Source organism: Cydia strobilella, chromosome 9 (genome assembly GCF_947568885.1).
Source record: "Cydia strobilella chromosome 9, ilCydStro3.1, whole genome shotgun sequence".
NCBI lineage: Eukaryota > Metazoa > Arthropoda > Insecta > Lepidoptera > Tortricidae > Cydia > Cydia strobilella.
The window spans coordinates 4,967,720-4,993,499 of NC_086049.1; the positions used below are offsets into that span (position 1 = coordinate 4,967,720).

Below are 25,780 nucleotides of genomic sequence, written 5' to 3' on the forward strand. Positions count from 1 at the left end.
CCAGCTAATGACGAAATCGAATCAGACGCTCCATTTATATTACGTTTTTATCTTAAACTTTACTGCATACAAGATAAGGTCCATTATTGATTAGTTAAGTTGATAGGGTCTATTATTGGTCATTTGAAATGGAATCAGGCTCTCAGGACGTTTGCATTGCGTTTTTATCGTCGTTAACTGACCATTCGTGATCCTTGATTCAAAGAGATAAGGTATATTTTTTTGCAATTAAATATTGCTATCGGTAGGCAAAGAGACTAGTACAGAGAAAAGACTGACAACCTTGATACAATGCAGCGAGAATCGTCATTGTTGTAGATAGCGTTAAATTAGTTTAGTTAGGTATTTTTTGATCAGTTTTACACGGAGTAAGTACCTACTGCTTATTTAATTTATAACTTTGTGACTTTAAATTCAATTTTGTTGACCGTTGTTACATAGGCACAAAAATTCAATAAAAACATTCCATGTTTTTTTTTTAATCCTAAGCTAATGACGAAATTTCATCAGGCACCCAGGACTGTATTTCGTTTGTAGAGATTCAAAAAAAAAGAGATTATGAGCTGAGGAGCGCGCTGTTATATGGAAGTTGTCAGTATTTTCTGTTTACTAGCCTCTGAAGCTAGCTAGCACCCGGGACGCCTGCATTACGTTTTTACTCCGTACGGCGGACGCTCATTCTGTCCCCTGATGAGATTCAAACATAGTATTAAATAGAGGTTGTCAGTCTTTTCTGTTTACTAGCCTCGGGTGTTAGCTAATGACGAAATAGAATCAGGCACCCGGGACGCCTGCATTGCGTTTTTATTCCGTACAGACGGACTCATTCTGTTCCCTGATGAGTTTCAAATTCGTTTTATATATTTTGTTGTTTAGTAATTTTTTTATTTGCTGTAGAAAGTAAGCGACGCGCCTTATAAACACCACAATTGGCCAGACGGGTGACCAGTATTTCGCTCAACGTGGCAACGTGCCATTCATCGTGGCAATGCGGCCAGCCTTCTGGGCACACTGCCCATCGGCAGTGACTTGTAGGACGATTTATATTTATACTTACAGCCTTATTTATTTTAAGTTTATTAATAGTTTATATTGTTATTTTTGAGTTTATTAATAGTTTATTGTTATCAAACTCTCGTTACTAAATACATTAGCTTTAAGATTACATGGGATAAATGTATTGAAACATTTAAAAAAAAACTTCGTTTATTTAATAAGTTTACTTTAACCACGTTGTGTTGTCGCTATTTTATGTGTAAATAAATAAATATTATAAGACATTATTATAGTATAGTCTGCATCTTCTCTAATGATTTTTACGCCTAAGACGGTAATCTGTTAGTTTAAGCCATTGTTCCTTTTTAGTGAGCGGTCGGCCATTGTGTGTCATTGATCCTGAGCGCGTGCTAAGGCGCGTGCCATTGTCAGACTCAATGCACAAAAGGAACAATGGCTTTTGTTTAACAGATTACCGTCTTCGGCGTAAAAATCATTTAAGAAGATGCCGACTATAGTATTGTGGGTACTTAGACAACGATATATATAATATTTATAAATACTTCAATACATACAAAATCACCCATGACTCAGGAACAAATATCCGTGCTTGTCACACAAATAAATGCCCTTAACTGCCAGGATTTGAACCCGGGACTATCGCCCAGACAAGTCGTCAGGAATCCCCAAGAATGAAGGTTGAAATATCTGCTGCGAAAACGCAAATTAACCGTATTTCAATTTATATTGTCTAAGTCTAAGCTAGACAAAACCGTTAACATACTTTGCTAAATATAAATTCAACTGTAAATACTAACATAACTGATACAAGGTCAAACTGCATGTTATTATATTAGATTAAACCACTCATAGCAGTATGCTTTGCTGGCCTTAATTGAAACTTAAAGTCCGATTAAATCAACTATAAGAAAGCTATGAGATATACGTAGCACAGTGAGCAGGCGGCCCTAGTGTGAGAGCTTATTAGCACTTATCAGCTTTTTCACACGACTGTCCAAATCACGAGCGAGAAGCGTTTTAAGGGACTTATTAATAAGCGGTATAAAAGGAGCACGGTGAGCGCCCTAGTGAACTTTTTCTGAGAGCTTATTAGTACATCAGTTTTTTCACACAAGTGTCCACACTGTCCACGCCACTGGCGGAAAGCGTTAAAACGGACAGGTCAAAAAAGTTGGAATATACAGCGCGTTAAGCGGTCCTAAGTCCTAATGTAATAGCTTATTAGCACTTATCAGCTTTTTCACACGAGCAGTGTGATTTAAATGTTTATTTATTTGTATATTTATTTGTTGTTTTTAAGAAAATGTTCCATTTTATCGATTGTCAATAATTATGGTGCCCAATTTAAAAACTAATAATGATATGAAGAAATGTTTTTAAGAACACCAATAATTCATTTTTGGAAATGAGTATAAACAAATCAAGTTATAGTACCTACATACCGTCATTTCAATGCAATGTTTAGGATTGAACGTTTTTACCGATGTGCTATGTCACTCACTTTCTATTCAACCACTTTAAGACTGAAACATGTTAAGAGGTAGCGTACAGCCAGGAAATTATAAGGAAACAAAATATCTAGTTATCTGCTTTGTCCGAAGGTTGACTGGTAGAGAATGCCTTGTAGCATTAAGTCCGCCTTTTGTACATTTGTATTTTCTTTTGTGCAATAAAGATTAAATAAATAAATAATATGACATGGCCTAATTTACTGGGCCATAAGAGAAGCTTGGTATTCTAAACTGACATCAATTTTATTAGCCTAAAAACAAAACAGTCCGACACAGATAATTTCATTACCATTTAGATCTCTAAATTTCGTTACATTTGGTTAAGTTTTGGAGGAGAAAACAGTCGAGGACGAAACCTAGTTTTTTTAATTTTTAAAATGCAGGATTTTTCGCCTAACCTGGCGTTGTCCTCATCGCACTAGTTTTAGAATCCGCTTCCGTTAGCGAGACGGATGTATTCCCCTAAAATATTTAAATGTCAGCTCCTGTATCCTCTTAAATGACGCAAAACGTTACCCGCTGATCGCTTATCGCTTATTTACCACAAACCACTAATTCCCGTTAGCGGAGAAGGATACAGCGCACCCAGTGGCACACTGGCCTGTTGTATCACTTACTTATAAAAGATTATATTGTCTACAACTTTCAACGGCGCTTACGACATTTTGGCTTGGCTATGCCACGCTCTATAACTTAGTCGTATAACGTTGTATTGTCTTTAACGCTCTACGGCGCTTACGACGTTTTGAGTACTCGGTTACAACACTTGGGAGTCATTAGGTTGGTTTATCACTGGATTGTCTAAATGTTCGCACACGATGTTGAATAGTAAATAGTTAAATACTGTACGGTATCGAGTATATGGAAATACAGAGTTCGAGGTAGATAACTATAGGCATGTTTTAGGCCTATTAAATAAAAAAATGTGTATGTAGGTACTTTTAAAATATGTATTAAACTTAGCCTTGGCCACTTTCACAAGATACTAATCAAGGCACGTATGATATACCTCTTGACGTTCACGCCACTCTTTGGAGTGTTCGATATAAATTAACCTACAGCACAGTCTATAAAACAATACAGTCATTCGACGAAGCTGTCTAGACAGGGCAATCGTGCGGGGGGTCGCGCGCACCCGAGCTGCATACATCGCCATTGTTAGTAGCTCGGTACTACTTACAGGGCTATCGTGTCTTATTAATTGTCACATAATATTTTGGGCAGTTGTATACAAGTCTGTGACAACCCTGCTGTGCTTGTGCGGTGTCGGCATTTACGCAAACATCAAAGGCGTCGGTCGACAGTGCTACTTTTTACACTGTGCCTACATAATCAGTCAATAGACCTTAGTTTTCCGATGTCCGATCCACCTCCACCCTTCAAACCATTTGTTGGCTTCTCCGACCTCCATTAATAAACAGCTGCCAGGATCTAGTAATAAAGACTATGGCAAATTAGACTTATATTGACCGGGATATAGACCGTGACAAACTAAACAAACTAAATAGGTACCTTATCCGATATAAGGCTAGTTCTTATCATATTTCAACCATGCTAGACGGCAGCGTACAGAAACCATAAACAGTAATTAATATACATAATTAGAAAAACTTTCGCTTTTATTTTAATAATTTGCATAACGCTAGTAAGTTTTATTTGCTCGCATAACACGATTATCTAAGATTTGAGATTCGGCATTTCTCTATTGTAGTTTTTTTATGAAAGGCGATCTCCCCCTGTCACTTAAGCGGAGACTCATGGACATGTGCATACTTCCAATTCTCACGTACGGTGCACAAACTTGGTCTTTGACGGCGTGTCAGAGGTCCAAACTAGGGGTTTGCCAGCGAGCTTTGGAGCGCAGCATATTATATCTGGAACACCACTCTGCGCTCCAGAACAAAAGTAGTCGACGTATCTCGGAAAGCGGCTCGGCTAAAGTGGGACTGGGCTGGTTATGTCTGCCGAATGCCGAGCGAGCTGTGGGCCAAAATCGCCACAGAGTGGCAGCCCATCTCAAAACGAGGATTTGGCAGACCACGACGGCGATGGCGAGACGAGTTAGACTCATTTTTAAAGGAATGGCCAGAGACTGCACAGGATCGGGAAGACTGGAAGAAGTGGGGGAAGCCTTTGCCCAGCAGTGGGACATTATAGCCATAATGAAAAAAAAAATTGTCAGGCAACAAAGACCCAAAGACAAACTTTACCGACTATCATACAATAATTATAATTTTACAATAATTATAATTTTGAAATATAAAAATCAGTTTTACGACAAAACAGTTTTTGCGCCACCTGTTCTGGTGTAGGATGTGGCAGATTACGACGGAACCGCCGAAATACCACACCCTTCGGCCAGCAGCGGCCGCGGCACGCGCACCACGATATAGCAGAAGTGCACAACAATGCCTCGATCGCTGCTGGAACACCATCAGCTCGTAACGGGTCAACTTTGCATGGACGTCATCATCCTCTTTTGTAAAAACCATTGGCATGCATGTCATCTCTCGCAACGTCAATTAAGCCATCACCTCCAGGGCTTTCCTCTTTTACTGGGCCCAGGTAGAGGTCCTCGAACCTTGCATATTCGATTAGCAACTTAACATAGGCAATTTAGGCCAAGCGCCCCATTTCCAATACAAAATAGCACCTAGCAGGTTTTTAGCAGTGAATGTGTTATTTATGAATTTTAATTAGGTATTCAAGACAGCATAAGTTTAAATAAACACGTATGAAATATTTTATTTGTTGTTTTGATTGATAAGAACACATGATGATAAATGATGCTACGAATGTATTTGATGATAGTATGAGGTTTGTTGACAAAACATACCATAGAATCATGCCAGTTGGAAGCTTACGGGAGACGATAGATATGTATGTGTTTCAATTAAAATAGCACGAAATTTAGTGATAAACTTTATTGACTTGAAATCAATTAATCGTATCAAGCACAAGACGCATACCATGCTTATAAAAGTTATAAATTTTAGACAGAAAAAAATCGTAATTTAATATGGAACTAGTCATGTTTTGCTTCCTTTCTAGATAGAGTCACAAGCGCACCCAGATATTATGCCCGAGTAGACCGCGCAAGTAGGGTCCGCTGACTCCGCTGTTCTTTCCAATATTCTGCGCACTATGCCGCTTGCGCAATGTTTTCAGAATTTTAGTTCAATCGGGCTCAATGTCAATATCTGCCACGCGCGGTGGTAACACTGATAACGAACATCGCAGGCGTGCTATGGTGACATTTATTTAGATATATGAACCACCCCACAGTTCTCTCAAATGTTCACTGACTTCGAGCCTGCGTATCCTTTTCAGCTGGTCCTACAGTGTTGTTTTTGTTTTGTTAAAAGTGATAATTAAGTGTTGTGTTGTTAGATGCGCTGTCTGTTCAGACTTACGTCTGCGCACGCACCTCACCATTTTCTCGAATCAAGAAATTACCGGACATAGTAAATAGTATAAACATTAGCAACCTCTTTTTTTTGACGCAGGGGTAAATGCATTTACGCATCTCACCCCCGGGCTGGGGAAGCCCATTGGGGGGTGGTATGTGGGACTTGCTCCTCCCGTAACTTCCTCTGCTAGCCAGAGGAAAAGGAGGAGAATACCCACTAACATCTCCTGCGGCGTTTCCGTCTATGCCGTTGAGCCCCCCCCCCCCCCGGCAGTCCTGGCCCGGTTGGCTGGCAATCTGACTCAAGTGATGCTAAGTGATTTGTGATTGTTTTTGTAAACCTGTGTTGTGTACAATAAAGTGATTATTACTACTAACGTGGTCCTCCGCGGTTTTAACCACATTGTCATGAACTTTTGTTAGACGTTTACATGTTTATTGTATAATATCGGTGCACCCACCCCGCTGACTCTAATGCTCATCACCGTGCGCCAACTTCTTTAGTTCTCTACGTCAATCTGACACGATAGCGCTGTGTTAACTGTTTATGTAATGTTGTTACATGTGACGTCTATTTATTCGAATATCTGTGCACCCACCCCACTTCTCTCGAATGCTCACCGCGCTTCGGCGCACGCGCATCGTCTTCAGTTCTCTAGGTCAAACAGCCGCGGTGCAACGCGGTGACGAATTGTTGTGTGTGTTGTGGTTGTGTTTTGTTTTTGGATTTCGCCGGCTTGGTTAATTAAGGTAATTTGTGCTGTGTGTGTGTTAAAATAGATTATTGTTTTTTTTCTGAAGTGTCTTTTATAATTTTTTATGTGGAAAAGTTGCAGGTATAGATGAGATATTATATAAAACGAAATTCGATAGAAATAGCAAAAAGTATAAACAAAAGTGTAAGATAACCAGCAACCTCAAAATTGTTCACAACATAATATACTTAACCTAAAATTTGTTCTACTATCGAATGTTGTTTATTACACGTTAGATTCACATGTACCTACATGAAAACCAGTAAAAACTTGACTTAAACTCATAAGAACATAATAAATAATAATTAAATGCATTATTCGTTAAGACAATAATAAACATATATCAAAAATTGGATAATAAAAATGTCCCAGTGTTCGATTTTAACCTCTGGTAAGTATGTGTTATGGCTCCTCTACACGATGGGCCATCATACTGGCCCACTAAGATGGGCCAGCGTGTAGAGAGGGTAGTGGTGTCGGATGGCTTATGGCGCGGCGGGATGGCGATGGAATTGCCACGGTGTCGGTTTTGAAGGAAAATTTTATATAGAAAAAAAATGAAAAGTATTGAACTATACGAGTATGATTTTACATAATTTTATGTACCTATAATTATGTGAAATCATACTCATATAGTTCACAATCAAAAATATACAAAATAAAGATGTTCCAAAATACAACAATTAATAACCTAACCTAATAAAATTAATCCACATAAAAATAATCCATCCATTAACATTAATAAACATACAAATCTATTATACAAACAACAAACACAAATCTATTATAGGTAATAAACATAAAAACAAGTCAACTAAAGCACAATTACTCAACTAAAGTACATAAACCAACTAAATCATACATATATATTATATGAAAGAAAACGGGTAGGCAAAACAAAACAAAGAAAATCAATAATATAATTGCATGAAAGTTTGTGTTATATACCTTTTACCTAAAGTAGATAAGCAGAGAAGTGATTAGGAAATAAGAATATTACTTATTCTGAAAGAAAGGATTACCTACTCGTATTTCTTGTTGGCAAAGTAGATTCATCAACCTACAGTAATTGGTTGGTCTTGAAGATTTGGTTTGATTTGGACTTGGAACATATTTTTGTATTTATCTAGGCCTATCATAAATGCATGCCAGGAAAATAACTATATAGTATGAAACAAAGTCGCTTCCTGCTGTCTGTCTGTCCCTATGTATGCTTAGATCTTTAAAACTACGCAACGGATTTTGCTGCGTTTTTTTTTATTAACTAGATAGTGATTAAAGAGGAAGGTTTATATGTATAATATATCACCATTATAGCAGCAGCGAAGCCGGGGCGGGTCGCTAGTTTATAATAAAGAAAACATATATTTTATTAAATGAGAATTATTAGAACAAAAATTAAAAACAACTCTTTGTCATCTACTCATAATTAGCCATCAAATATTTTCATAACAGTACTTATAATAAAGACTGCAGTAATTTCATTGAATTATAATTGTCGTCGTTTTCTTTCGTTATAAATCATCATCATGAGATCAATGATTCATAGTAAAAGTACTTTAAATTTTAGACGCGAAACCTATGAAAATATATTTGACAAATCAAAAACACTACGGTTTGGTGCTTTTAATTTGCGATTGTAAACCTCAAAAGTTTAGTTTCTTCGTGACGTCCCTTTAAACATGGAGACTGTTTGTTACTCAGTAGGCAAAGATTCTCAAAAGTAACTTTAAAACTCCTACATAATAATACTCCAAATACTGTATAATGTATAATACTGTCTATAATGATATTCCTTGGTGATTCTTCAAATCTACGTAACGATTAAATGACATAGCTACTAAAAGTTCACAGCGTGAATGTATAAATTTATAGGCAAACCAAAAGTATGTTAAGTATGTAACCTTTAGTAGACCTTTCTATGCGACTGAAATATACTGTACTGTGTATACTGTGTGCTTTCTATGCTGTATATTTATGTATCTACCATCTTTCATGTAACCTATGTTTACCAAAATAAATGAACTGAACTGAACTGACATATACACTTGGTATTGAACCGTTTAGAGTAATATGCTATATTTTAAGATATATTACAAAATGAACCTAGTACCTACCTACATAAATATTTCAAAACGGGTGTTATTTAATCGATCTGCAGAATATTCCTATTTTGATGAACAAAAATATGTATTTGGTCAGCCAAAATGTGTATTTGATCAGCAACTTAAGGTTAGCAAGTATTTCAAAATCAGCAATTAATGTCATAATGAGCTGCTCTAAATTCCTTTAGTTCTAGCCTAACCTAACCCACTTTTCTAGTAGCTAATATCATCCATTTTACACCTATAATACTCTCAAAGTACCAAAACGGATAAATGTCACCATATATATATATATATAGTCCTCCTATATAGTTTTCGATGACGGCGACCCCAAATAAACATTATGGACGTTGTCTAGCGTGAGCCCTAAATATCACCAACAAATACGTTAGAACACCGCAATGTGACTGCTAATAATCATCGAATGAAATGCACGCGCACGATTCTGCTCCGCCTGCAACCCTGCCTATTTTTCAAATCAAACGCAACCCATCTTATTATACAGATTACCATTTGTTTAATATGCATACGTCTCAATTAAACTGCCAACCAATTTTTAAATCTTGCTGACTAAAAAATAATTTTGCAGCTCAACTATTTATTAAGCAGATAAATATTGGTTATAATGTTGACCGTATGTGAATTATTTGCTTAACAAGAGTTGCAGCTCGATTTTTATTTATTGCCGGCAACATATTTTGTATGCTGCCCATAAGATTTAATGGCTATTTTTTTTTGCAGAAAAGTTTTTAAAATGGCTGATCATTTATTTACTTCCCTTTCAAAACACTTGCATTTCTGGAACTTACTTGGAAAATACAAGTTCTTTTGAAACTAGCATCTAGTTCCTAATTGTTTTTGTTACTAAGAGCTTCAATCGTTTTTAGAGCTAAACCGATGATCCCAGTTGTTTTTCGCGATATTTAAGTCCAGTTAAAGGATTACGGCTTTGAGAACTTTACAATCCTAATTGTGCCCAATTTGTCCTATGGGTTGAAAAGTTATTCTAGCCATGTGCGTAGTACGTGATAGGCTGACAATGAAAGAGGGACAAAAAGTCGCGCTCGACGTACTAGTATCAAAAACGTGAACGTTCGTGAGCTCTTAACATTAAAAACTCATTGTGAAATGTCAAAAATGTGTCGAGATGTTGATAATAAATTCCATGCCGATGTCCTGGATAGTTGACATTTGCAATACATGCTGCAATAGCAGTGTTGTCGCAATCAAAATGTAACCTTTATTTTCACACAGATATCAAAAAATTGTCAAACAATACACAATTTTTATAAGCTTTTCTGAAATCAAGGTATAAAATAGTAACAATATTAACCACTCCTTGTCCACGCGATGTCCGTGTTTTCGAGGTTGCACTTGCAACAAGGGCAATATATCATCAAATCCAAAATAGGGTAGCACACATACCCAACCTATATACTTACTTAAGGCTATTAGATAGTATTATAGTAAAAGCGTCCGAAAATATAGTGTCAAGCGAGTGTGGTGGACCTAGTCAAACAATTAACATTAAATAAGTAATTAATTCATTATTTTGGGTACTTAAATTGTCCTATTGCCGCAAGACGGAAGCGGGACTGAAAGGGCCTGCCATCTATTGTTCTCGCATACTACCGATGCAGGCCCTTTCGAAACTAGCACCAAAGCCGATATTTGCGTTAGTTAAGCAAGCAAACCACATAATCGTTTAGGAAGTCAGGTAAACCTCTACATTACAATAAATATGTACGTTACATGGATCCACAAAAAGCCGATCGAACGCGAACGGAGCGTGACGTATCGGTTGACCACATGCTGCGGTGGATTTCTAGCAGCACGCCATTGCCATGTGAAACTCCCATTACCCGCTGATCGTGCTTTACGGATTTATAGGGCTATATACAGATTGTACAGTCAACTGAAGAGACGTGTGAGCCTGTTCTGCTCAATTTACCAAATATAATCAAAAGAAAAGAGCTCTTAATCAAACAGTTCAAAAACAATGGAGATTGTGAGTTTGTAGATCTGCTTACCTATTTTTTACATAAAACAGTAAGTAATACTAAGGGAAGCAAGTTATTTCACTGACATGATGACAATATATGTATAAGTTTTTTATAATATGATGTCACTAATATCTTAATCACTATTTTGTTTAGCATCAAAATCAAATCATATCATTTTTTATCACTATCAGGGACCGAAGACGTACGTAATATGGACACCTTACCAGGATTATATCCGCGGACCACATTATTCGTTCCTCTAATTTACCTATCTGTCGCTCGAATTTTCAAAAGCACATATAACGAAACGACGACAGATAACAAAATTTCTATATTTTGATATTTGATGTTTATGAAACACAGTCCGTAGGTACAAAGCCACATACCATCATTAATCATGATGTCGACACGCCGGCATAGTTTTGTTACATCGCTTGATCCGTTGTAGGATTATTTAGTCACAGGTTCTGGCAAGTTTTAAAGAATTGTCAAGGAATATTGACAACGGGAATTTATAAGGAACTCCATTCCCACAGACCAACCACCGTTTTCTGTGTCCATTCCTTAGCCTTCATTAGGAGTGACGATTAAAATGGCTTCGTGCAAATAAATGGTATGTCGACAACGTAATAGTGCATTTGCTGCTCACGCCTGGACGTCCGGTGATAGAACGACGGTAGAATTAAGTCGTAAAGAAGAAAGGCAGCTGATTGTACATTCGTACATTAACATTACCATAGCCAACAAAAAGGTAAACAGTATATTCTAGGTATAACCATGGTATTTATTTATACAATTGCCACGCAGGAACTTGAATCATATCAACGTGAAAACCCACATCCATAATATATACTATATATAGCACTCCCATGTGATTCCAACATAATAAAAAAAACGGAATACTCAATGAATTAGTAAGTCAAATTAAACGCTCGACATGTTTCGATACGTTTCGAAGATCTTCGACTGGAGCAAGGAGCTACGATTGCACCGTTTCTACTGATTGAGCGCGCGACGTGTACTGGTACCATCAGCTGTAAAAGTACATGGCGACTTAATCAATGAATTCATTCATAATTTATTCATGCAATTTCGCAACTCACTGTACGTGACGTGGATCGACACATATCGAGGGTTAATTCTACTTAATACACGAGTAACCCGTTTAAAATAAGTTTTAAGACAGTTTTATTTTCACCGCGCCATTTTCAACGCAAATTATCGTAAAAAGTGACACACAGACTTCTTCGATAACCTTAAGGTCACTTTCTTTAGAGAATCTGTATCAAGCCAATTAAGATGTTTTAAAGTTAATGATTGCAACGTTATACTGGTCATTTTTAGGGTTCCGTACCCAAAGGGTAAATTATTACTAAGAACTAAGACTCCTTTGTCCGTCTGTCTGTCTGTCCGTCTGTCTGTCTGCCACCAGGCTATATCTGTGATAGTTGCCGTGATAGTTGCCGCTATAACCACAAATACTAAAAACAGAATAAAATAAATAATTAAGTGGGGGCTCCCATAAAACAAACGTGATCTTTTTGCCGTTTTTTGGGTACGGAACCCTTTGTGCGCGAGTCCGACTCGCACTTAGCCGGTTTTTTTTTGAAGTAAACCAAGGCGCGACCCGAGTACCGTTTGACTTGGAGTTTCAAGTTTATGTGATTGCTGCTGTGTCGGGTTTTAATTGCTATAAAATATGCATGACGACTCTAAGCTAGAACTTTAAGAAAAAGATTAGCTTGCGTGAGTTTATAACATACAGTCGCTGTCGTCGACATACTATATTATAGCCTCTTCATACAAGAAAAACTGGCAATGGTGTTAATAAATAGGTACTTCATTTCATAATGATTTAAATTTTATTGTACGGTACAAGAATAAACGATGACGTTAGACCGGGCCGTGACCGGGCCGGAGCTTCCGGCGCTTACTTTTCTATGACATGACAGGTGATCACGTGATGCTTTCCATAGAAAACGAAGCGCCGGAAGCTCCGACCCGGTCACGGCCCGGTCTAACGTGAGTCATCCTTGATGTGGACGATTAAAAAACATTATTTTGCATTGAGGTAGGCATCATTCTATTCGCAAACAGATGTTTAGCTATGCAAATAAAGTAAATGAATACCTACCTAACCAACATTTGAGGGTAATAATTTAAAACTCACACGGGACTTAATCGCGTACAAACTTACGTTTATTTATGGCCTGACGTTTCGAACGTGACGTTACGTTCGTGGTCACAGGCAGACTGGCGAGGAACTGTATCAACATCTTACTGCCGCGCGGGTTTTGCGAACTACCCGCACTTCTTGATTATTAACTTGTACCCTAGGGTTGTCACTTTGCCGGCGGGGTTTCGGAGGTCTGTAAAGTTGTTCCCGTAACCCCGCCCAAAAGCGAGCGTCGGAACACCCCAGGGGTTTTAGTCCGTGCGAGTCGGACATACCCACTCGGCCTCTCCCGGGCCGGGTGGGATCCCTAACGGATTTCCCCTGGGTAAAAAAAAAAAAAAGGGTTGTCACTTTGCCTTTACACAACACTCACGACATCCAATGGTATGTGGCGGGATGTTTTTTCCTCCTTACATTTGCTAATTACTGGATTCCACGAAGACGAAATCACAGGGAACCCTCATTTTGATTGAAATTTCGATGTTTTCTGATTCTGATGGTGTTTATTAGTGAAATCAGTATATTTGAGGGTCATGTCATATAGAGCGACCAAATTGGGTAGTGAAAATCTGTCATTTGTTTTTAAAAACCACGATTGAAAAAAGCCAGGAGTCGCCTCCAGTAAAATATTTATAGATTAATTTGAAACATAAATACACCCACAGAACATTTAAGTAATATCTTCTGTATCATCATCTCAAAAAAAATCCTTATATTAAGCTTCTGTACCGTTATTTGAAGCCTATATTTTAATATTTGAGAGAGCGATGCAGTTTGTCAGTGACGAGCGGTTCCGGTTCATGATTGTGCTGACATCTACCGGCATGTTTCCACTTTAACAATTTCAGTTTTAACCCCCTCCAACTCCACCAGCGACCGTGGCGTGCGGCCTCGGATTTAGTTCAACATTGGCGTTCTGTTTGTCGGAACGTTCGGTTCACTACAAAAAATTCTTAGAAATTCTTAAATTCTTAGAATTTTTTGTAAGTACTAATTAAAAGTATTTTTTTTTTTTAAACGGTGTTACCGTTCGATTATTAATATAATTTAAATTTAAAACATTTGACGGACAGCTCGGGTTCGTTAACGTGTTTAGAGAAGCTGACACGTGATCGATTCACATCGCGAGCGCAGCGCAGCGGTCGCCGTAAGTAAGCGACTTTTATATTATTTTGTTTACCGTGAATCGATTCGTCTTAAGGCACGGAACAGGCCCTTGAAAAAGTGAAAATGGCAATTTATAGGCCTCCGTTTTAGTGTCCTCCGAAAGGGAGGTTATAACGGTTTCTATTTCAAAATAGAACTGCCTAATTTCAAAGGTCTTAAACAGACGCGCTCTATGACGTCGTAATTTATGCTAAGTAATCACTGTGTGTTTGCATTTAGTATTTTTAGGCTAAAGTAATTACAGTGTTAATGATAGTGAGATATACCTATGACCTGATATTTTCCGTGCATTTCCACATTTTCTGGTACTGTGCTGCTGTAATAAAAATTATTTTCCTTTGCATTGAAATCGAAATATCACAAAAATAAAGAAATGCCATATTTGGTATTGGCACCATTAAACAGTTACTCTAGTCGCTTCCAAACTAGGGTCCTATCTGCCTTAAAGTCGACGAAGCCCAGCTGTCGCTGGGCTTCTATTTCCGCTCTGAAGAGCGAAAGGTAACTAACAAACCTACATCGAAAACCTCCCTTTTCGATCTTTGTGTCTATAGTCTTTGGAAAGTTTTCTCTTAAGTATTGCCAACTTTGGTTGCACGGTAGTCACGGTACCGTCAGCACCTTTGAATTTTATTTTCAATTAAGGGTTTTGTACCTAACAATAAATACTTAGCTGTTAAACGCTGCCTGCTAGTTCAAGCAAGGGATTGGAAAGTGAAACTCTTGTATGTAAAACTGAGGTATCTCTATCCAGTTTGTATTGTTATGAATTTTGGTTAATAAGTATTTTTATACATACAAAATGTTGATTTCGTATATATATGTATATGTATAACAGCATACAGGAGGGGCACTAGTTTACCCTTTGCTATAACAATAACTCTTGTGAAAAAACTGAGTAACGTAATTGAGGCTGGGAGGTCTGGTGGTTACGGAGCCGCTGCCTGCACAAGGCATACATTCCTGCTGCATAAGCAGAGTAGTACAATGGTGCATTATGTTCTGTTGACTTAGCATACTCTAAGATTTCCCACCTGCGCAAGGTGTGGAGAAATTTACCACCATAACGTAACTTATATAATGGATATCCGCCAAGCCCTAAATACTACAGCAATTACCCACTGCGCAAGCGGGTATTGCCGGAAAGTTTATTAAAATATGTGCTGATAAGCTATGCTGTGCTATGCTTTAGAATTCAAATAACATACTTAAAATTTCCTGCCTGCGGAAGGCGTGTGAATATTATTATTTAGCCAGCTGAAGACCCGTCGCCTGCGCAAGGCGTGCGAGTTTCATTATCATGAGAAGCTAGTAGATGAAGCAAAATACTATAACACTGGTATAATACAATCAACATGGCTCCAAACGCCAAGACCTTTTATTAAAGCCTGCGAAAGGCGTGTAAAAATGATTAGTCATTGGGCGAAAAGCTAATAGTTGGACATTGTTCTGGAACTGTTGTTACTGGGTTTTTAGTAGTTACAGTTACACTAAAACTGTTTAAGCTAGGTATATTAATATCATACAACATGCCTGCGCAAGGCGTGCAATATACATTAGCCTGCTGTGCAAGCGCGTAGCAATTAGTTCAGGAGTTTATTAACCAAATATTGCTACTACAAAGCAAATATGATACAAGTATACATGTTTTTCAATGTGTAAAAATGATTCGCCTCCATGTAAATCTCTGCCTACGCAAGGCATTTGAGAAATTATTTACACTTTCGTTTTGCTGAAAAAACACACCTCACTAATAAACATTAAATTCTCCCGGGGAGACCCTAAGTCTTAATATTAAAAGACCCTAAAAAGATAAAATAAGTAACACACTCACTGCCAGCGACCCGCTAGGCGGGTTCCCTTTCGTAGACGCTTTTCGCTACATACTGTTTTTCTCGTGTTATTAGCTACGCTAGCAACGCGTAGTTCGCTCTGGCATTGAGTGGGTTAACTGGCTTTTAGGGCAGTAAGATTAGAAATCACCATAAGCACCATGAACCCCGTTTTTAACAAACCAATCGATTAGATTAGAAGTGGGTTCAGACGCGGTTCATTCAATCAAGCAAATAATTGTGTAATTCCTATGCCAGGGCCAAGGTCACGATTTTATAAAGTTCATGATACTAATCGTTGAACTAAAATTTTAAAATTTAATTTTGTTTGCCATAACCAGCGGGCCGCCCCGGCGCCACATATGATGCAAGTCATTGCGATTGCAAGTTAATGGGCCACTAGTGCCTGAAGTTGTTAATTTTTTCATTCATTTTCAGTTTATTCATTCATTAAAAGGTAGAAATACATTACTCTTGACTGGCTCAGGCCAAAAATTCATCATTTAAATGATGGGATTAATCCCATGTGGGTCAAAACATTAAGAGAAAGGTTCCTTCTCTGCATATAATTATAAATGTTTGATACAATGTATCCCACCTGCAAGGGTGCATTGTAAGAAGTTAACTTTAGATTCCCTTAACTTTGCATTGTCTTCAGGAAAGACGTGAACGAGGTAATCAAATTACTATTTGTATAAAATGTGTATGACTCTCACATTGCAACTCATCTACTCAGAGTATCAGTCCAAATGAAACAAAGCCATTTTGTTTATCAATCCAGATGAATAACACACGTTAATGATATAAATGTCCTAGATTCCCTAGACGACTTCAGGTTAACAACAGAGCCCTCGCAGGCTCGCACGTTTTTAAGGAATGGGGACAAAGGTCATTTTCTGGAAAACTGATCCAATCCCTTAAGTTAATAAGCTGAAAGAATTTACATATATGTATCGCTGGGTTAAAATCCAACAATATAAAAAACGGTCAGTTTGTTTCTAAATATCAAAAGCTAAAAATTACTCAGGAAGCAGTAATAAGGTAATCTCGATGGTTATTACTGTACTAATGCTCATTAATGGTGTCCGGTGAAATTCCTCCCATATTTATTGTTTTTGGTAACAATATTTTAAAAACAGTATTAGCTTTGTGAGAATGGTACAAATACATGCGCGAATCAGTAAGCTCACTCAGATAACTATTATTTAAATCATCCTAATATAGAGGGTTGATAAGATTTAAAGCTAGGTGCTGCGCCATAGCCCAGGCGGCAGGTTGAATTGGTGCTCAAATCACGTTTGACACTTTGAGGCACTTCATTTGAAAGCTACATCACTATCTTTCTTTCGTTTCTCTTCAAAAACATAAAAAAGAAGGGTACTTAATGCCAAATGATTGAAGGCTGATCATTTTACACGCGAAGGTCATTGACCTTACCTACCTAACCCGCCAGATAATAACATCAGTTAAATCTATAATCTATATATAAATATATCTTGCTCTTTCTTGAGCTTGCACTACGGGTAGTACAAGTAATCCCGAAATAAGGTGCTGTTGTAGACAAAACGCCCTAGCTTTGTAGCCGTCTTCCGGGTAGCATGGCTGTTATAGGTTGAAATTATGCGAATGCAAATATTTGTTTTGAAACACTACGCAGATCTGTCGTCTATGCACGGGCCAAACCTTGGCTAAACAGAAACGCAAACAGAGTACCTAATGTGTAAAATATCAAACGGCACAAAGAACCAAGCGGAAGAGCAATTCTCTGGACAGAGCTTAGATTCAGTTGTTGTAGCTGGTTAACCGGAATTTACGGGGTTTTTATTACCAATAATACAGCACTTGCTTATGACTTTGATCAGATACGGTCACTACGTGTTTAATCTAAAACCAAAGGCCAAGTTAAGTTATATATGTCGTACGCCCTAATATACTAATATTATATACATCTTGCAGGATGTTACATATTTTCACAAATACCTATAGTAATGAGAGGAACATCTTACTGTTATTCTTGCGGTAATACAGCTCTCGGATTAATATTATACTTACCATACCGGCTCCAATTATTGCTCGTGTAATAAAATAAAACCACATAATAGGTTGGTTAGTATGGGCTTAGGCCCTAGAATATTTTGGAATACTCTGTGGAGTTAGGCTTTACCAACATAGCGACTATCATAGAAAAGTTTAGTTTTATACAAAATGTATATACCTATAACAAGGGCATTCCCATTATGAATAGCTGAGGCTCAGCTGCTGAGCACTGTACCTACACAACGACAGAGAGTTCATGTTGGGTACCTGGCTGAGGTAACTCCTTCAGATGGGCAACAGAAAGTTGTTATAGCCCTACCGAAATTAACTTGTCAACATAATATCATTCACGATCTAATTGTTATTCAAGATTGTACCATAGCTAGAAAATAATGGTAGCTAATGAGTTAATCCTTTAATTGATTGACCGAAAGCCCTGATCACGTTTACACTGTGGTGACAAGTGCACTTTACATGTTAATTACCTGCCTCAAATACTAAGACTTTTAAAAAGAAACAAGTGAGGCTCGGAGGAATGTATTGAAAACTCGTTTTTGGGTGCCTGTAAAATAAATTGTATCCTGCCTTATCATTACTAATGTCGGGTATTATTACATGGGTAAAGGACACTTAAAATTTTCAACAATCAAGGTTTATTTTCCTCGTTGCAAGGTAAATACGTTGAATACAATAATAAATATTGAAAAAGAATACAAACACAAATTATGGCCTGAATACATTTGTGGGATGGATGAAATAAAATATAATAAGGTTGTCAGAAATAATTTTTAATAAACATACTGATATCTATATACATTCAGTTTTTGACAACCCTAATTACCCACCTATAAATAATTAGGTGTAGTAAAATATGTCACTTCACACTTAGCCCATTAGTCTATTTCACATTCATCCATGTACCCGGATTGTTAAGTGCACTTGTACTAGTTGTTTCCACCAGTTTCACTTATGAGTATAAATGAGTCACATAAGTCACATTGGCGTTTTCTGACCACCAGGCGATCACAGACACGTCTCAAATATTAAAATATAGGCTTCAAATAACGGTACAGAAGCTTAATAGCAGCGTTTTACCTTACAATAAAACGCTTATTAAGCGAAATACCTTATTTGAAGCCTATATTTTTAACTTCGCCTGTGGCTACAACACTCAGTTGCAATAAACCACATCACTTTTATTTTATTATGCCCGTTGAGGGTACTTTTGGCACGCTGCATTTTAACCTATACCATGCAATATGCAAATAGCAACATCTACTGTCTTTACAGTTCAATGCCAGTGCATACCAGTGATACCAGTGTATGTCTTTGTTTTATTACACATCGGAATAATAAATGAACTCAACCCTTTGGTAAGTGGTATATTGCAACTTTGTTTTATTATGGTATATTTTGAGACCCAATGAACTAAATCCGAGGCCGCACGCCACGGTCGCTGGTGGAGTTGGAGGGGGTTAAAACTGAAATTGTTAAAGTGGAAACATGCCGGTAGATGTCAGCACAATCATGAACCGGAACCGCTCGTCACTGACAAACTGCATCGCTCTCTCAAATATTAAAATATAGGCTTCAAATAAGGTATTTCGCTTAATAAGCGTTTTATTGTAAGGTAAAACGCTGCTATTAACATTGACAGGTATATAAACCCTGACCAGTAATATAATTATGATCATTGTCAAGAGGGCGCTGTTATTCTCACGAGTGACAGTTCAGTAGTATGAAAAAATTAGTTCCAGTGAAATTCCGCATTATGGCGCGTGATCATAATATTACTGGTCAGGCCTAATTACTTCGTAAAGGTGGCTTACGAACACTACGATGTGGTGCCAGTTCGTTGGTGCACAAATCGCGTTTATGCACAATTTCGTTGGTGCCATGTTCGCTCAGAATTATTGGGTATTATGAACGGACCTATCCTTACTTTTGAATTCTTTGTAGGAATATTAATCCTAAATACCAGTAGTGGTTTCGCTCCATGTACCCGATCAAGTAATTTCATTAAAAGTAAATGAAAAACGTAGACAGAAACGATGCTTTGCTAAATTTTTTGTTACGTACGACCTTGAAGCTCATTGATGCACGACGACACTAAACGTGACGTTTTAACTAAAAGGTACCACATTGGTTGGTTGTCGATTTGGTTGATTTAATTTTAAAGCTTTATGGAAATTGCGTCTTATTGACAACCGACAATAAGTATCCGTTTGGTTGAAAACGCCACATTTTATGTTCTACTTTTATTTTTAAGAAGAATTTAGTTTGTATAATATTAAAATATTTTTTGGTAAAGGCGTTGCTTTAACTATTTAAAAGTCATAGCAGTTTTTAGCTGAACTAGGTTTCAGTATTATCTGAATAATTTAATTAAAACCTTGTTCAGATATTTTTTGATTAAACATAGTTCCGCTCAAAGTAACTGGTATTTTATTAAAACTTGACGACTGATGATATTTTTCAAACGAACGTTATATTTGCATCCAATTTCATTAATTACAAAAATTCCTTTAACCGTTGTTACATATATGTCAATCGCATATCCAAAAACAAGTTGAGCTTATTAAAATTCGAATCATTCATATTAAAAGTCCAATGACCGGAACATTTAGGTTCAACTGTCAAACGTCAACAACCGTTTAGTATCGAACGCGATTTGAAATTCAAATTTGGAATTTAACCACGACAGCGCGAGACCGGTTTTGAATTAACTATTTGTTAAGGTTTTGATCTTGTTTTTATACGACCTTGGCGATTGCACAAGCTGATTAGTGCACCATTAGGTGATGTTCATATAATTATATTTGTGTTATGAAACGGTTAAGGATATGATCTGTCAGCTGACAGTAACATTTATGGTTAAAAAAATATCACGGTCGTATCAAAACAATATAAGCCCAGCATAAAACAGATTTAATTAGAATCTATCTCCGAGACTTATGGCGGAGAAAGTGAATGAAATAATTGAAGCTACAATTTATACGAGTATGTAATAGTTTCCGGTACGGCTTATGAATTAAATAGAATATAGCTGTCCGCTCGAATAGCCTCTGTTAGTGATGATGATAATTGATAATGATTGGTAATAAAAAACAGTCTGAAACTGGGCATATTTCGGCTAATTGACCTTTACTAATCTAAGCCTCTAGGCTAAGGGACGGTGGAACAAAACGGACAAGTGCAAAAAATGCGTGCACGAGTATGCACACACAAACAAACCATACACTGTAGTGCATAATTATTGTCCATCCATCGTATTGTCACGGAAACGTACGAACGCTATTTCAGTCAGTCTCGGTACAAAAAGTACTGAGTTGACTGAAGTAGCATGACAAATACGAACGTTTTCGAGAAAATACGATGGAAAACAATTATGTAACAGTCTTACATCCAGATTGTAATATTTATACTATGTCTTAAAAAACAAATTAATTAAGTTTTAAAACAATTCAATCAAATATTGCCTCAATAAAAATAACAGTTTTGAATATGATGAATATTTTAACGGAGAAATCATTTATAATATCGAAATTCGTCCACTTCGCTTAAAGCGATACAAGATCTATGACTTTAGTAAAGATAAAGGTCTCCAGAAACACATAAAAAAATGTGTTAAAAACATTCAACCGAATTGAAAAAATCCTCCTATTGAATTCTAGTCTAAAAAACTGGCCAAGTGCGAGTCGGACTCGCGTTCCAAGGGTTCCGTACATTACACAATTTAAACAATGTACTTTTTTTATATTTTACCTAAAGGACAAATTTATATAGTTAACTTATAAATATGAAAATAAGATGTCAGACTTCAAAAAGACTCGTAAATTCTAAATTAATTTTCAAGGAAGCAAATTCTTACATTATACATATTTTCATTATTTATTCAACTTAATATCTCATATTTTATTATTAAAAATATTTGGATCAGTACGGTTTCAGTCACTATTACTTATTTTAAGTCGCTTTTGGCGGCATGTGCACGACGTACAACCGCCGCGGACACTCGTGCCTGAGGAAGGATTCCCAAAGGATCCGAAACATGTCGCCAAAAGCGACTAAAATTAATAATGAGTGAAACCGTACTGATCTAAACATTTTGAAATAATAATATATATGTCTCACGATAGTTTAATTTCGATTTTATTATTAAGTTGTGATTTAATTTACTATGAATAGGCAATTGGGATCAGCAAGTGTGTGTGTGTGTGTGTGTGTGTGTGTGTGTGTGTGTGTGTGTGTGTGTGTGTGTGTGTGTGTGTGTGTGTGTGTGTGTGTGTGTGTGTGTGTGTGTGTGTGTGCGTGTGCGTGTGCGTGTGCGTGTGCGTGTGCGTGTGCGTGTGCGTGTGCGTGTGCGTGTGCGTGTGCGTGTGCGTGCGCGTGCGTGTGCGTGTGCGTGTGCGTGTGCGTGTGCGTGTGCGTGTGCGTGTGCGTGTGCGTGTGCGTGTGCGTGTGCGTGTGCGTGTGCGTGTAAACTACATATTCGCCCATGTACTATCTAATGTTTGCATTTTAGACCCAAATATTTACTACTCGAGCCAAACATTGCTCAAGTTTATTACAAGGAAGCTAATTAGGTGCTAACCACAATTTAAACAGGTGAGATACTGCACTTCCCCTGGTATTTCCCGCAGTAATCGTTGCCTGTTTTTCTTCCGGCACGAGTATAACATTACTAATGACAGTTTTACAGGCGAGTGCATGCGTGGTCAGTGTGATAAGTTGGCAGCGATTATTTTTGTTTAGGCGGGTCGTACGCTTGTTTACCACCGATGTGGTACATAGAAAACAATTGACTGACAATGGAAGAGTAATGTTTCTATGATCTAACTTACCTGTTACCCTTACGTTTTGGCATAGGTAATACTCTGGTACAATATCGACTTGACAGTTCCTAACATAATACGTTAGATTTTTTTGTGTTAAATCCGACAACTTCTTGAACGGTTTGTAAAACGAGCTATTTAATGAAATTGGAATAAGTAAAGACCACGACCATGACCACGACGATTGGAAGAGAAGACTCACGTTAGACCGGGCCGTGTCCGGGCCGGAGCTTCCGACGCTTACTTTTCTATGACATGACAGGTGATCACGTGATGCTTTCCATTGAAAACGAAGCGCCGGAAGCTCCGGCCCGGACACAGCCCGGTCTAACGTATATTGCCCACATTTTATTTTCAGTCACATTAAACTTTTAGAATTTTTGGACATCGGCAGTAGGTTTTAAAGCTATTTAGTTTTTTGGTTCGTAATGGACGTTACATTAATTTTTGATACAATTAATATGTACTCACTACAAAAAACAACTTTCATCTATAATTGTACAAAGTACAAACGCCTATAGTTATAGTTTTTATTATTTAAATCACGTATATCCTTAAACATAAGAAAGAGATTTATGAAAACATATATATGGTCCATCGCACTATACGCATGTGAGACATGGACGCTAAATAAGAGAGACGAAGGATATATACAGGCATTTGAAATGTGGTGTTGGCGAAGGATGGAGGGAATAAGTTAGACGGAAAAAGTTACCAATGAAGACGTCCTAAAAAGAGTGAAGGAAGAGAGATGTATAATGACCATTATTAAGAATAGGAGAGGAAAAATGATCGGCCACCTGATACGACACGACCAATTCATCAGGAACATCATAGAAGGGAAAATAAACGGAAGGAGAGGTAGGGGAAGGCCAAGAAAAAGTTATATGAGCCAAGTAAAGGAGCATGCAGGGGCCGTGTCGTACCAGGATACTAAGGGGCTGGCTTCGGATCGACCAAGGTGGAGACAACTCCATCACGCTGCACCGACAAGAGCCCACAGCTCTTAAATTGAATGATGATTGTGATAGCGTACTCAGCCATGATTTAATATTTTTGCCATTTTCTAGGTAGAAGTGCCGTGACATGTGACTTCCAAAATCGCTGATCGCTCATGCCTACCGCGCGAGTGGAAAGTCGATGAGATACGTTCAATCGGTGCGCAAGCGCCGCCGCGTGTTATTACTCGTTACACTGACCCATTTGTACGCAGTTTCACATATTCTTACCCTACCCTACCCTAAGGTAGGGGGTACATCACTAGAAAGTACCTACTTATCATAAGATATTTCAATCATTTTTTTTAATTAAAGGTAAAATGGAAAAAATGACACTGCTTCGGGCGAGACTCGAACATGCTGCCTGGAACCTGCCTTGGAACTGAACACTGGTCCAATTCCATTCCAAATCCGGGCCAGCATCTACACGTGGCCCATTCCATAGTGCGCGCTCTCAACCATCGCATGGCCATCTCGCTGGTCCAGCGCTGGACCATCGTGTAGAGGAGCCATTACACATTACCCCACCCTATCGTACCCTAGCCGGCCTAAAATAGGGGTACATCACGATTATCACGAAAGTCGCTACTAATAAAGACAGTAAAATACCATCGAGATAGTTGGTACGGATGCAACCACACCGTAGCATGTCATAGATAAATAAAATAAAGTTTTATCTTTTTTCCAAATATAAATTGGGTACTTATCTAAGGCCTATGAAATTGGATAAAATAAAATACAGATTTAGATGAAACTGGGTATAGTTAAATCTGTACCGATGTCATATGTGTCGTTATCAAGCAAAAGGCACCACATTATCGCTTGCCATTAGGACGCTCTGACAGGTTATTTGTATAAAGATACAAGCAAATTTCGTCCTTATGATAAGCTACAAAGTGGTACCTTTTGCTTGAAAATGTCACTCGCATCGCACTTCATACTTGTTCTAAGGTGATCATGATTAAAGTCCATAAAAGCGGGACCAACATGAATCTGTAAGTTTCAAGTATGGATAATTTCTTAAACCAAATGTAAAGTTTAAATCCTTTTCAATTATTTTCCAGAATGTTTTGAAAATTGTAAACCGCGTCGTAGAATTGCTTTCCCACATACCAGGATTAGTTTTCACAGTGGAAGCAAATTTCACGGTACGGGGGTTATCTCGATTTGAAACTAATCAAGTTAGCTATATAATGAGAAAAACACTTGTTTCGAGAACGGAATAGTGTGATTACAGTAACTTACAGAGAGCTGTAAAGAGGGTTGATCATTCGACTTAGGCGGTTGGAGTTGTTTTGGATCTCTAGATCATATTATACTGGATACGAAATCGCAATTCACATGCGCACCACAATCAACGAGAATGTTAGACAAAACACAATAAAACGGTTTTGAACACGCGACATATGTTGTCAATGCTTGAGTGACAAAAAGTTAGAAGCGAGATTTAGACTAGCAAGAACTTGCTTGCAATTCTCATTACATTGCGGTATCTGATAAACATTTTGAATGCAGTTTACCTTAGTAGTCGGCAATGTAACGTAAATTGCATGCAAGTTTGCTAGTCTAGTGTACATGCTATCTCAAATGCTAGATTAAAATGGCATCAGAAAAATATGTACGCTACATTTGTTTCAATTATAATAATAGAAACAAAGATGTAGCAGTGTGACTACCACCGTCCAGATTTGCACTGACATAATAAACGATATCGAGAACGTAATTTACTTTCTTTGTATCTCGCACGTACTCGCATATTAGTGCGAGCGAGATGTATAGAAAGTAAATTATGTAGACGTTAGCGTACCTGTAAGTCAGTTCTGACACTGTCAGTGACTCATGGTACTGGTACAGTTGTCAATCTCTAGTTGTATTCATCAACAAAAGTAAAGTAACACGCCATCTAACTTGATGTATTTGGTATTACATACTTAA

At 37.6% G+C, this 25,780-nt stretch overlaps 1 protein-coding gene across 2 annotated transcripts in view; it reads left to right on the forward strand.

The window, feature by feature from the left end:
- The first annotated feature begins 6,576 nt into the window (after positions 1 to 6,576).
- LOC134744083 (uncharacterized) overlaps positions 6,577 to 25,780 on the forward strand; it is a 175,189-nt gene continuing 155,985 nt past the window's right edge. For both annotated transcript variants that reach the window (XM_063677755.1, XM_063677756.1), the window contains exon 1: positions 6,577 to 6,687. The gene's annotated coding sequence lies outside the window, so the exon portion shown is untranslated. The remainder of the gene's footprint in view (positions 6,688 to 25,780) is intronic.